This window comes from Leucopleurus acutus (genome assembly GCF_964270905.1).
Source record: "Leucopleurus acutus genome assembly, chromosome: 10".
NCBI lineage: Eukaryota > Metazoa > Chordata > Mammalia > Artiodactyla > Delphinidae > Leucopleurus > Leucopleurus acutus.
Window position 1 is genome coordinate 76,627,054 of NC_139153.1, and position 14,130 is coordinate 76,641,183.

The following is a 14,130-nucleotide window of genomic DNA, read 5'->3' on the forward strand; positions in this document are numbered from 1 at the left end:
TTTCTGCAACTGAATCTTGATTTATAAAATGTATGTAAGTACATATATGGCAGTAGGCAGAATAATGGTCCTCCAAAATGTCCATGTCTTAATCCTTGGAACCTATGAATAGGCTTAATTCCAAAGGAAATTAAGACGGAATTAATGTTGCGAGTCAAGTGTTTTTAAAATAGGGAGAGTATCTTAGATTATTCAATGTAATTATAAGGCTCTTTAAAAGTGGAAGAGAGAGGAAGAAAAGTCAGTCAGAGGAAGCTGTGACTTCCTTTTTTTTTTTTAAACATCTTTATTGGGGTATAATTGCTTTACAATGGTGTGTTAGTTTCTGCTTTATAACAAAGTGAATCAGTTATACATATACATATGTTCCCATATCTCTTCCCTCTTGCGTCTCCCTCCCTCCCACCCTCCCTATCCCACCCCAAAGCTGTGACTTCTGATCAGAGAGATGCAAAGTGACTGGCTTTGAGGGGAGAAAAAAGAGCCAGGAGGCAAGGAATGTGAGTGGTTTCTAGAAGCTGGAAAATGCAATGAACTACATTGAGTGTAAAAGTAAACATTGAGAAAGAGTTTGGGAAGGACATTGTATCATTTTTGTGCTGTAAATGTTTATAAAATTTAAAATAATACAATGAAGAAAAATAGAAATTGTTTCTCTCATTGCAATTTTTGTATCGATAGAACCCTTGGTAATGTTGGCATTCATTGCATTAAAGAAAATGATGTTTATGAAGTTTATTTCATTTGTAGTTATTTCTCTCCAGTTAAACAATTGATCTTCCAGAAAAAACATCTTAGGGACTACCTGGTGGCACAGTGGTTAAGAATCCGCCTCCCAATGCAGGGGACATGGGTTTGATCCCTGGTCAGGGAACTAGATCTCACATGCATGCCGCAGCTAAGAGTTTGCATGCCACAACTAAGAAGGCTGCTGGCTACAACTAAGGAGCACACGTGCTGCAACTAATGGAGGTGGCGAGCTGCAACTAAGACCCGGTACAACGAAAAATAAATTAAAATGAAAAAAAAGAAAAAACATCTTGTATGGGAATCCTTTCCATTGTGTGATGAGAAACTAATGGCAGGATATCAATTCCATTTCGATATTTCACAGAGAGGAAAAACTTCAAAATCACGCACAATGATATCCATATTAAATCATCTTCATTCAGACAGAGTAAAGACTTTGAAGAAATGAAAAACAGAAAAGAGAAAAAAAAGTGAGAAACAACAACCAATTTTCTCACCAATCAAAGAACAAAGCAGGATTTTAAAAGAATGCTGTGATAATTCCATATAATTGTGAATCCACGGAGACATTTCTCTAGTCAATTACCATTGGAGAAGTAGGGAGGTGTGAAAATTTGGTGGCAATATTACAGCAGCATCCTATGTGGACAAGGCCAATCTAAAAGTATATTGCTCACCCACTGTCTACTGTTTAAGATTTACAAAATATGCATAACAATGACCATAGGAGCAACTGAACAGACAAGAGTGCTAAGAAATTTTTGTTCCTGCTCTGTAATACCAAACAAATATTCAACTTCTAAAATTTTAAATAAAATTGGAATAATACTTTTTAATGAAAAGCTCAGATTTATTCTTGTATGCCAGAATTTCAACCTACGATGGCAATATCTAGCTCTGATCATGAGTTCTTTTTTTTGTTTGTTTGTTTTTTAATGAATTTATTTTTACTTATTTATTTTTGGCTGTGTTGGGTCTTTGTTGCTGTGTGCGGGCTTTCTCTAGCTGTGGCGAGCGGTGGCTACTCTTCCTTGCTGTGCGTGGGCTTCTCATTGCGGTGGCTTCTCTTCTTGCAGAGCACGGGCTCTAGGCACGTGGGCTTCAGTAGTTGTGGCGCACGGGCTTAGTTGTCCCTCGGCACATGGGATCTTCCCGGACCAGGGATCAAACCTGTGTCCCCTGCATTGGCAGGCCGATTCTTAACCACTGCACCACCAGGGAAGTCCCTGATAATGAGTTCTGATGGAGATTAATTTTTAATACTCAATCAGTTGGAATTTAGTCAAAATGTGTGCTTGACATACTTTTAATGCTCAGTCAGGAACCACTTATTTACTGAATATTACATGTGCCAGGTCCTGGCTAACCTGGCAGCAGAAAGATAAATATCTACCCATGCTTACACAAGACAATTTTTTGACTATGTTTTCTGGCCTAGAGCTTTTTTTTTTTATCATTATTTTTATTTTTGGCTGTATTGGGTCTTCGTTGCTGTGCACGGGCTTTCTCTAGTTGCAGCGAGCAGGGGCTACTCTTCGTTGTGGTGCACGTGCTTCTCATTGCGGTGACTTCTCTTGTTGCGGAGCATGGGCTCTAGGCATGTGGACTTCAGTAGTTGTGGCAGGACGGCTCAGTAATTGTGGCTTTCAGGTTCTAGAGTGCAGGCTCAGTAGTTGTGGCACATGGGCTTAGTTGCTCTGTGGCATGCGGGATCTTTCCAGACCAGGGCTCGAACCCATGTCTCCCGCATTGGCAGGCGGATTCTTAACCACTGCGCCACCAGGGAAACCCCTAGAGCGTATTTTTGACATTGAATCACTCTTTCTTGCAGAGGCAGGGTCCTTTTGTAATTCTAAACATTTAGAAGAGTTTATATTCTGAGTATGAGTAATTAGGATAAAGGGGAGTGTTTTGCACAATTTTATATGAAAACATTAAGAAATAGCGAAATAAAAACATGGGAATAGATCAGACTCCAAATACTGATCAGGTACAAACAGGATTAAGCATATGATAAAGTTGGCATTTCAAATCTGTAGAAGTACGGATTACTGCTCTCAAACGTTATGATAACTACTCACTGAAGGAAAAACAAACCTGAATTCCAATCTTACTCCATCAACCCTAAATCAAATCCAAATATATCACTTTAAATGCAAAAAGTGAAATTATAATATGACCAGAAGTTCTTAGTTTGTGAAAATTTAGCAAGCTGTACACTTATGATACATATACTTTGTGATTATATATTATCAACAAACATTTCAAAACTAGATAAAGTGATAGGTTATTTTTATATATATGTAAATTTATTTATTTTATTTATTTATTTTTGGCTGTGTTGGGTCTTCGTTGCTGCCCACAGGCTTTCTCCAGTTGCGGTGAGCGGGGGCTACTCTTAGCTGCAGTACATGTGCTTCTCATTGTGGTGACTTCTCTTGTTGCGGAGCACAGGCTCTAGGTGCGTGGACTTCAGTAGTTGTGGCAGGAGGGCTCAGTAGTTGTGACTCGTGGGCTCTAGAGCACAGGCTCAGTAGTTGTGGTGCACGGGCTTAGGTGCTTCGTGGCATGTGGGATCTTCCTGGACCAGGGATGGAACCCGTGTCCCCTGTATTGGCAGGCAGATTCTTAACCACTGAGCCACCAGGGAAGTCCCAGATAGGTTATTTATTTTTAAAATTTTGGAGGAGAAAAGGCCTTTCAATGGTAACATAAAACTCAAATGTCATTACAAAAGATTGATGTTTAAGTGGATGCAAGTTTAAACACTATTAAAACATTATCAGACATGAAATAAACACTATCAAAAGTAAAAAACAAACATCAGATTGGGAAAACATATTTGCAACACTTTGGACAGACTCTATCAGGCAAGGTCCACCCAGGAAAAGATATCCCTAAACATTGTAAACAGAAACTAATACAGGACTTGTCTTCATTGGTTATGGAAGGGGTGAAAAACCAAACAGAGGATGGCAAGAACAAATGCTGGAGAAGATGTGGAGAAAAGGGAACCCTCCTACACTGTTGGTGGGAATGTAAAGTGGTGCAGTCACTATGGAAAACAGTGTGGAAGTTCCTCAGAAAACTAAAAATAGAATTACCATATGATCCAGCAATCCCAGTCCTGGGCACATATCCAGACAAAACTTTAATTCAAAAAGATACATGCACCCCTGTGTTCATAGCAGCACTATTTACAATAACCGAGGCATGGAAACAACCTAAATGTCCATGCAACAGATGAATGGGTAAAGAAGATGTGATACATATATACAATGGAATACTACTCAGCCATAAAAAAGAATGAAAAATGCCATTTGTAGCAACATGGATGCAGCTAGAGATTATCATACTAAGTGAAGGAAATCAGATTATCATACTAAGTGAAGTAACTCAGGAAGGGAAAGACAAATACCATATGATATCACTTATAGGTGGAATCTAAAATATGACACAAATGAACCTATCTACAAATCAGAAACAGACTCACAGACATAGAGAACAGATTTGTGGTTGCCAAGGGAGAGGGGGTTGGGGGAGGAATGGAGTGAGGGGTTGGGATTAACAGATGTAAGTTTTTATATATAGAATGTGCGTATATATACAATAAGGTCCTACTGTATAGCACAGAGAACTATATTCAATATCCTATAATAAACCATAGTGGAAAAGAATATTAAAAATGTATATGGACTTCTCTGGTGGCGCAGTGGTTAAGAATCCGCCTGCCAATGCAGGGGACATGGGTTCGAGCCCTGGTCCAGGAAGATCCCACATGCCGCGGAGCAACAAAGGCCGTGTGCCACAACTACTGAGCCTGCTCTCTAGAGCCCGCAAGCCACAACTACTGAGCCCTAGTGCCACAACTACTAAAGCCCACACGCCTAGAGCCCATGCTCCGCAACAAGAGAAGCCACTGCAATGAGAAGCCCGCCCACCACAATGAAGCGTAGCCCCCTCTCACCGCAACTAGAGAAAGCCCGCACGCAGCAAAGAAGACCCAACGCAGCCAAAAAATATATAAATAAATAAAATTTTTTAAATGTATGTACATGTATAACAATCACTTTTCTGTACAGCAGAAATTAACAAAACATTATAAATCAACTATACTTCTATTTTTAAAAGTTAAAGGAAAAAAAGAGGATGGTAAACACCTTGTAAGTTATCAACAGCAGGTAGCCTTCTAGCTCCTAAACTGGAGAGCGAAAGGGAAGATGTGGTGTTCCCAGAGCTCAGGGGCCAAGATCAACTAGCTGAAGCCAAAACCATGTCAGCGGACTGTAGTGGATGCTGGAGATGCTGCTTGAAGTAGGTGGTGGGGGTGGATTATCCCTTTCTCTGGCCCTCTGTATTAGTTTCCCATTGCTGCTATAACAAATCACTGCAAATTATGTGGCTTAAAACAGCACAGACTTATAATTTTACAGTTCTGGTGTTCAGAAGTCTGAAACAGGCCTCAGTGGGCTAAAAACAATGGTCAGCAGGGCTGTATTTCTTTCTGGAGGCTCTAGAAGAGAATCTGTTTCCTTGGCTTTTCTAGCTTCTAGAGGCTAGAAGCCTTGGGTATGGCCCCTTCCTCATCTTCAAAGCTAGCAATGGCTCCTCAAGTCCTTATACTACCGTCTCTCTGGTTCTCCTGCTCTGGCTCCCTCTTCCACTTTTAGGGTTCCTTATGACTACATTGAACCCACCTGGATAACGCAGGATGCTCGCCTTATTTTAGGGTCAGCTGATTTTGCAAACATAATGCTCTCTGCAACTCAGTTCCCTTTTGCCATGTAACATCACATGTTCGTAGGTTCCAGGGATTAGGACCTAGGCATCTTCGAAGGGCCATTATTCTGCCTTCCACACGGATACCCAGAAAAATGACAAACATCTCTAGAATAAATAGCTTTTATAAAGCATTGAGAAAATAATAAGTACAAATAGGAAGATGAGCCAAGCATATGGGCTGGAGGGCTGGCAATTTTATTTTATTTATTTAGTTTTGGCTGTGCCGCGCAGCTTGAGGGATCTTAGTTCCCCGACCAGGGATCGAACCCGTGGCCACTGCAGTGGAAGCCTGGAGTCCTAACCACTGGATCACCAGGGAAGTCCCCGGGCTAGCAATTTTCGACAAAGAAATAAAAGTAGTCAATCTACAAAGATTCTCAACCTCCCAAATATAAGTTGAAACAACGAGCTATAATATTTCTCCTACCATATGGACTAAATTCAAAGGATCGTTAAATACTCAGTTTTGGTGATAGTGTAAACTGTGGAAAATGAATCACTGGCACAACATTTTTGGATGACTTTTGATCTAGCAATTGCACTTCCATGAAAAATTTCACACTAGTGTACAAAGATTTATATACAAAGATGTTCACTGAGGCAGATTTATGGTACCAAAAAATACAAAAACCTGGAAGTAATTCAAATACTCATTAATATAAAATCGGTCATGAATCAGTAAAACAATGGAATGCACCATTTGAAGCAATGACTTGATATGGAAATAAATGCATTGGCATGGAGAGGCGTCCATTGATTAGATAGGAAAAGCACAGTTGCAGAGCAATGTGTATAGTGTAATTATAAGCAATTTACATGTAAGACAATGAATAAAACTACTGGTTAATATAAACCGAACTGTTAATAGAGGTTGTTCTGAGACATGGGCTTCTTTGGGACTTTCCCCTTTTACTTCACACACTTCGGTATTGTTTGAATTTTGTACAGCAAGCATTTTTTACATAATCAGAAGAAAAGCATAAAAATGTGCATGTGATTAATATATGGATTTAAGAATAAGCCAAGTTTTTATTTGTACTGGATAAATTTGATTTCAACTTATCACTTCATTAAAAAAAAAAACTCATCCTGAGTCATGATTAAAACATTCTCCTCCGAAAATGAATGGATGAATGAATGAAGGAATGAATAAGAAAGATTTTCTCTCAGGCCTTTCGTCGTCTGATATTTCTGTCTCTGTCTCTGTCTCTCAAGAAATTTGTTTAAAGAGTTCCTCTTTCTCAGGCTTCTTCCCCTACAAATGAAACTGTCCTCACTGGCTTTCAATTCCTGTCTCTACAAGGTGTCTGCCATGAAGATCTTTTCCCTTTCATTATGGTTTAAGTAATCTTCAAATAGACCCACTAACTAACACTTTCATTTGGGGAAGAGCGATCCTTAAGTGAACTTAACCAGAAATGGAAATTCCTCTGAGGCTGTTTCTCTTGGCATATCATTTCCCTGGGCCTTGGAAAACTGATGGTCTTTTAACACAACTCTGTTGTGTGGCGATCGCAACATCTTTCTGTTTTGTAAATGTTTTATTGAATTGTTTAATCGGATTCTGAAACATGGAGCACGTCTCCCAATCCTGGGTTCTCGTTTCCACCTGATGTGAGGTGACATCGCACACGGGTGGTGACTAATTTCTTAATCAGCAGGGCATGACACTTTAACATGTTTCGAGCACAACCTTGTAGTGTCGTAATATCTCGGATTTCTTCATCCTTTGTATACATTTTAGGGGTGAGAGGTAAGGTTTGAAGAAGGTGATGATTCCACGGGAGAAAGGGAATACCGTATGCGTGTAAACACAAATATGCATTTTGTGCAGAGGCGGGGCTGATGAAACCCAGACTTCACCTGCAAGGAGTGGCTGCGCTGATGCAGACCACAGGGTAGATAAGATTTTTCCAGCATTTCTCTCACGTTACCAGCATTTATTTCACTCCTTCCTCCCTCCCCATAATTCTTAGAAAAAACTATGACCTCGTCATAAATAGAATGAATTTATTCTGAATATACATCTTCAGCTTTTTTGAAATAATATTTCTACCAAAATTCTGGTATGTAAAAATTAACTGAAAATTATGACAGTTTAACAGGAACTGTCTTCACTACAAAAGATAAGGGACCACTTAGTCAAGCATATACCTAAGTAATCACATCTTGGCTAATCATCTCCAGGAAAAGTTTGCCACAGAATGGCAAATAATCCATTGATAAGACAGCATTCATAAGAAGAATCTGACCAAATCAGTGAGGTCATAACTCCTTGATTTGAAATCTTCAGGATGTAGAGACATAATTTTATGATGTCTTTCTATTGTTGAATTTAGTACACAATTATTGAGAGCCTCCTTTGTGTTAGTGGTGGGCAAGAATGCAAAGATAGGGAAGACAGAGTCCCAGTCTCAAGGCCATCACCATCATAACAGGAAATGCAAGTTGTAGGATGATAGCTGTACTACAAAAGAAAATATACCAAATGTTCCAGGAGAGGTATAAGCACAGTGTTTCTGAGGAAGGAGAGAACACTTTTAAGAAAGAAGGGGTCATGTGGGAGGTGGCACGTGAGAAATAATATAGATGATTTACATTGTGTACTTGGGAAATGCAACTTCTTCCCTTAGACCACAAGTTCCATGAGGGTAGGGCCCACGTCTCCTTTATCACTTCTCTACACCCATCTACACAAGCACCTTGTATACCTCCCAGCACAGAGTAGGTCCTCAATGAATGCATAAAGATGGGAAAAGAGATTAGCATCAAGTGCCTACTCTGTCCCAGGCCCTTTCCTGGTTGATCTTTATAACAAACCATGGAAGAAGGATTCCTTTATATCCTTTATATATTCCTTTATATTCTCTCTTTAAGCAAAAAAAGAAATTATGGCTTAAGGAGCAAATTGACTTGAGATAAACTGAAACATTAGCTGTGGAGTTAGCTCTGCATTCAAGCATAGGCTCTGCCATTTAATAGTTATGTGATCTTAGGCAAGGTAATTACTGGTCTCAGTTTCCTGCTCTTTAAAATGGGGATGATAATACCATGATTCATAGCATTGTAGTGAGGACCGTACGAGGTGAGGGATATGAAGTGTGTAGGTAGGTCAGTGCCCGAGACTTAAAAATGGTCAGATGCTGTTAGCTGTTATTAATGCTACTTTTGTTGCTAATATTGCAAAACAAGAAATAGCATCACCTAGCTCACTGATTTATTTTAAGGAATATGTTGAGATTACGTGCTATTAATGTGTAAAAACTTTGTTACCTTAAAACTGTAAAAATAAGGTCTCAATAAGGTCTAAGATTACTCTGTGAAAAGATATTTGGTGGCCAGGGAGGGTTAGGAGATCAGAAAGGCTACGTATGTAGAGTTTACTAGACCGGACAAACTGGATTGGCAATCAAAGGTCAGTGTCAAGAGAGATATGGTATAAGATAGGGTGGGGAAGGAAGAGTGAAAAGGGAGGGGGATTTCGTCTAGGAAATTAAGGGTAAAGAAAAGGTAGCTCAAATATAAAATTATGAGAGGACACATCAGAGATATGATTGTTGAGAGAAAAGAAGGGGACAGCATTAATTGATGTTAAAGCATCAATTCTAGAATGAAGAAGGTAGGCATGGTGTGCAGGAGATCATTTAGAAAGACTCCGGTTCCCTGCTTATAAACTGGAGGTATTGATATAAGTCTCAGGAGTAAGGAGGTTGAGGTGTAGTATGTGTCACTGGAATTTACCCTCAAATATTTAAGCAGATGTGAGAAAAGGCAAATGCTGGGTGAGGAGGAGTGGGCTGACCAGGAGATGGAGGAGATCTCCTTAGGAGCCACATACAGCATGTGGTGCAGTTGTGGGAGTGGTGACGTGGCTCAGAAACCGGCAGAACGGTATGTGAATTCTGAGGAATATGCAGAGAGGAACGTCTTTTGCTTTGGCAGGTATTTAATCGTGGGTTTCAAAAGAATGTCAGAGGGCTTCCCTGGTGGCGCAGTGGTTGAGAGTCCGCCTGCCGATGCAGGGAACACGGGTTCGTGCCCTGGTCCGGGAAGATCCCACATGCCGCGGAGCGGCTGGGCCCGTGAGCCATGGCCACTGAGCCTGCGCGTCCGGAACCTGTGCTCCGCAACGACGGGAGAGGCCACAACAGTGAGAAGCCCGCGTACCACCAAAAAAAAAAAAAAAAAAAAAAAAATGTCAAAGCAGGCAGTTTAAACACTCCAGTCTCAGATGGGACATAACCCTCATTGCCATCTGTGCCCTTAAGGAAGTTAAGTAGGGATTTGAAATAAAGTTTCCACTTCTTGTTTCAGAAACAATTCATGGTTAGATAAGCAGAAGCATAGACATATAACAGTTTGATGAGTGCCTTTTAGTGTCACATTAGGCAGACACAGAAATGGTATTGCCCAAGGGATAATGATTACAGATGGAGTCTTCTTCTGGATGTTCCTTTGGGTTATTTAAAAAAATAATAATAATTCATTCTTTGTCATTTATAAAAGCTCACAAGTGAAGAAAACATAGATCACTAATATCTCTGTTTTCAAAAATCTACTCTTTTTTGAAACTTGTGGTACAGTAACTTGTGATACGTATAAATATCTTCTTATTTGGGGGAAACAAGTTATTTGCATTTATTGTTTAGAATTTGCAAAGAGATCTAAATAAGAATACTAATTCATTACTAAATTCATACTAAAACGAGAATGTGCCCAGTTTATTCGTTTGTGCCATGTCTGCAAAAAAGGCCAATTTTATTTAAATAAATGTAAGTTCAAAACAGTTAAGCATCTCTTAGCTGGAAATCACAGTCCTTAAAGGCAGAGCTGCTGTTTTCACAGTGCCCAGCATACATAGTGTCTCGTCTATTATGTTAGTTTAAATGTTATTTTTAATATTAGTGAAAAACATATTTATTAATTGGTTGAGGGTAGTGGGGCTTAATCAATGCTTATAGAACCAAATTTTTTGTACCTAATTTTTTGAGACATGTGAATTTTTTCCTGTGGCTGAAAGAGCAAAGCAATTGCCTACTTAAAATCCTTCATTAACTACCTATAACTTCTAGGATAAGACCTCAAATCATTTCCACAACACATGAACTCTCTGTGTTTGACTATGGTTCTCCCAGCCTGCCCCCCCGCCAAAGGTATCCCAGGCTTTCAATAGTATACCTGCCTGTTGTTCTCCCTGTCTAAATACACTTCCTTGTCCTTATTGAGCAACTCCAATGTACCCCCAATACTTGCTCTTTTAAGAGCAGGGACTATTGTGGGATGGGGGTGGTGGGATGAATTGGGAGATTGTGATTGACATATATACACTAATATGTATAAAATAGATAACTAATAAGAACCTGCTGTATAAAAAATAAATAAAATTAAATTAAAAAAAGATATGGAAGCAACCTAAGTGTAAAAAAAAAAGCAGGGACTATATTTTCTTTTTTTTAAGTATTTATTTATTTAAGCTGCACTGGGTCTTAGTTGCTGCATGTGGGATCTTCGCTGCGGCATGTTTTCTTTAATTTAAAAAAAAAATTTGGGGTTGCAGTATGCAGGCTCTTAGTTGCGGCATGCATGTGGGATCTAGTTTCCCCACCAGGGATCAAACCTGGGCCCCCTGCATTGGGAGCATGGATTCTTACCCACTGGCCCACCAGGGAAGTCCCTATATTTTCTATCTCTATATTTATGACAGAGCAGGTGCTGATCTATAATGGGTGGTCAGTAAATGTCCGTTGAGTTGAATAAATGTGTACTCACGGCCAGAAATTCTTCACATGATATTGTGTATATAATTGAATTGCCTGATATTTGAAAAATGCAAATGTATTTGTCATTTGGAATTGCTTAAAATATCTGACCCTTCAAAGGAGACTAGCTTTAACATTTTGAAAAAGTAATGCTTCTTGAAAGAGACTCTCTGAGGACTTAGAACAAGGCTCTATGGCTTACCTACCAACCACCAGCTCTGTAATGACACTACCATCCGAATAAAGTACAAATAACATTATTTAAAAGGTCCTTTCAGTTTGCAAAGTAGTGATTCATTTGGATGGGCTTATCATGTTTTTATTTTTTTTAATTTATTTATTTATTGGTAATAGTGCCTATGTTTAAAATTAATTAATTTTTGGCTGCATTGGGTCTTTGTTGCTTTGCGCGGGCTTTTTCTAGTTGCGGCGAGCAGGGGCTAGTCTTCACTGCGGGGCGCGGGCTTCTCATTGCAGTGGCTTCTCTTGTTGCGGAGCACAGGCTCTAGGCACGTGGGCTTCAGTAGTTGTGGCAGACGGGCTCAGTAGTTGTGGCTCACGGGCTCTAGAGCGCGGGCTCAGTAGTTGTGGTGCACGGGCTTAGTTGCTACACGGCATGTGAGAGCTTCCTGGACCAGGGCTTGAACCCATGTCCCCTGCACTGGCAGGCGGATTCTTAACCACTGCCACCAGGGAAGTCCCTCATCATGTTTTTAACTAAATTTTTTCTTATTTGCAATAATGAAAAGTGCTTAGAGAGACCATATGTTTGAGCACATGCCCCAAATTGCTAACAGAGTAGCAGGAGTTTGTTAGAAACTGATGGGTCCAGTTTGAGCAGGGACATTTTCTAGCTTCACTAACCTCACAGTATAGGCATTGTGTTTGAGAGTATTATTTCCTTCAATTATTTTCTAAAGAATGATTTTTAAAAATTCAGGTTATACATTGATGTAATTTGTGCTTAAGTATATAGTAAACTAGCCAAGGCAAAACAAAATAACAATAAGAATGCTGGCTAGGAAATCTAGCTCTGTGGAACTGAGAATAAAGAAAAGAATTAGTTGCCTCTAAGATTTGAGCTAAATCAGTGTTTTAAAAATAACACAATCAAGTTAATATTTAATTTTCTTTAGAATAATCTTCCTGGTTAGAATAGCTTTCACCAGAAGGAAAGAAGGTAGATGGCTTTTTCAATATAGATATCTTCTGATAAATTCCTAAGAAAACATTAGGAAGACATGATGGCAGTCTAGAATGAATTAGATTGGTGGAAATTATGTCATTCTCACAGAAATTGTAATATTCTCTTTCATACCAGATCAATATTCAGCAGAAAAAAAAAAGAAAGTGAGTCATTAGAATGGTATTAGTTCAGGACTTCCCTGGTGGTCCAGTGGTTAGGACTCAGCAGTCTCACTGCCAAGGGCCTGGGTTCGATCCCTGGTCAGGGAACTAAGATCCCACAAGCTGCATGGCATGGCCAAAAAAAAAAGAAAAGAAAAAAAGAATGGTATTAGTTCATTTGTCTTAGAATACAAAGAAGGGTGAGGATAGATGGATAAATAAATCCTAATTCATTATAAGATAAAGGAAATAAAGACTAAAAGAAAAGGTAATTTGTTTTTAGCTGAAAGGAATTTGAGGTTAAATCTAAATATATGATGAGATTATCATCTCACCATATTTTTTATCATCCAACTAATAGTTACTACTGAGGAAAGCAGTGTTTTGAGCTGAGCAATGTGCTAGTTACATAAAAATGTATAAAACATAGTGCCACACTTTAAAGGCCTCATTGAGGGGGTAAGACTTATAAGATGAAACGAGCTCCATGGAGTCATTAATAGCTAACATTTGCTCAGTACTCACAAATTTAGAACATTAGTTTCACATACCATTTTGTAAGTTTAAAAAATACATTTCTAGATTTCATTCTTCCATTGGGATGTCCTTTGTCTTCACCTCTGAAAGCATTAACTCCGGGATTGTGATTACTTCCTAGCTTTAGTTCAGTTTTCTCAACCTTTCTTATTGTCCTATTCCCTGATCTTTCCAATTTCTTTTATGATCCAATATGTCAACGTCACCTCAATGGGGTATTGCCCTCTGAATTTGCAAAGTGATTTTGCTTATTTTAATTTTCAGACTTCTAAAATACATGGTTTATGGTGGAAATAACACAGATCCTGAGATTTCTAGGCTATAACTGATTGTACTGATAGATACTTTATCTTTTCAGATTATGTGACCTGACTTTTGGTTAAAATAATATGTTTACCTTATCTACTTGTGGCCTCACTTTTTTTTTTTTTTTTTTTTTGTGGTACGAGGGCCTCTCACTGTTGTGGCCTCTCCCGTTGCGGAGCACAGGCTCTGGACGCGCAGGCTCAGCTGCCATGGTTCACGGGCCCAGCCGCTCTGCGGCATGTGGGATCTTCCCGGACCAGGGCACGAACCCGTGTCCCCTGCATCGGCAGGCGGACTCTCAACCACTGCGCCACCAGGGAAACCCATGGCCTCACTTCTTAATCGCTCATTTAGTCACTGAAACCTTTAACTAACTTTTAACTTTTCTATTCTATATATTCTAAATATATGCAGCTATATATATTACACATTCTGTCACATATATTCTGAAGTTATACTTTCAAAGGTAACCTTATTGTCAAATCCAGAGTTCTCTTTTCCCTCCTTCTGTTTGTTTTCCTTACCCTCTCTTCATTTCTATTCATTGGCCTTTCTTCTTAAAATATCTAGGATCCTAGAGACCAAGGTATTTAGTTCTCTTCCAATATCTTATATTTTTTTTTATCTCCTTCCATGAATCCTCTTTTGC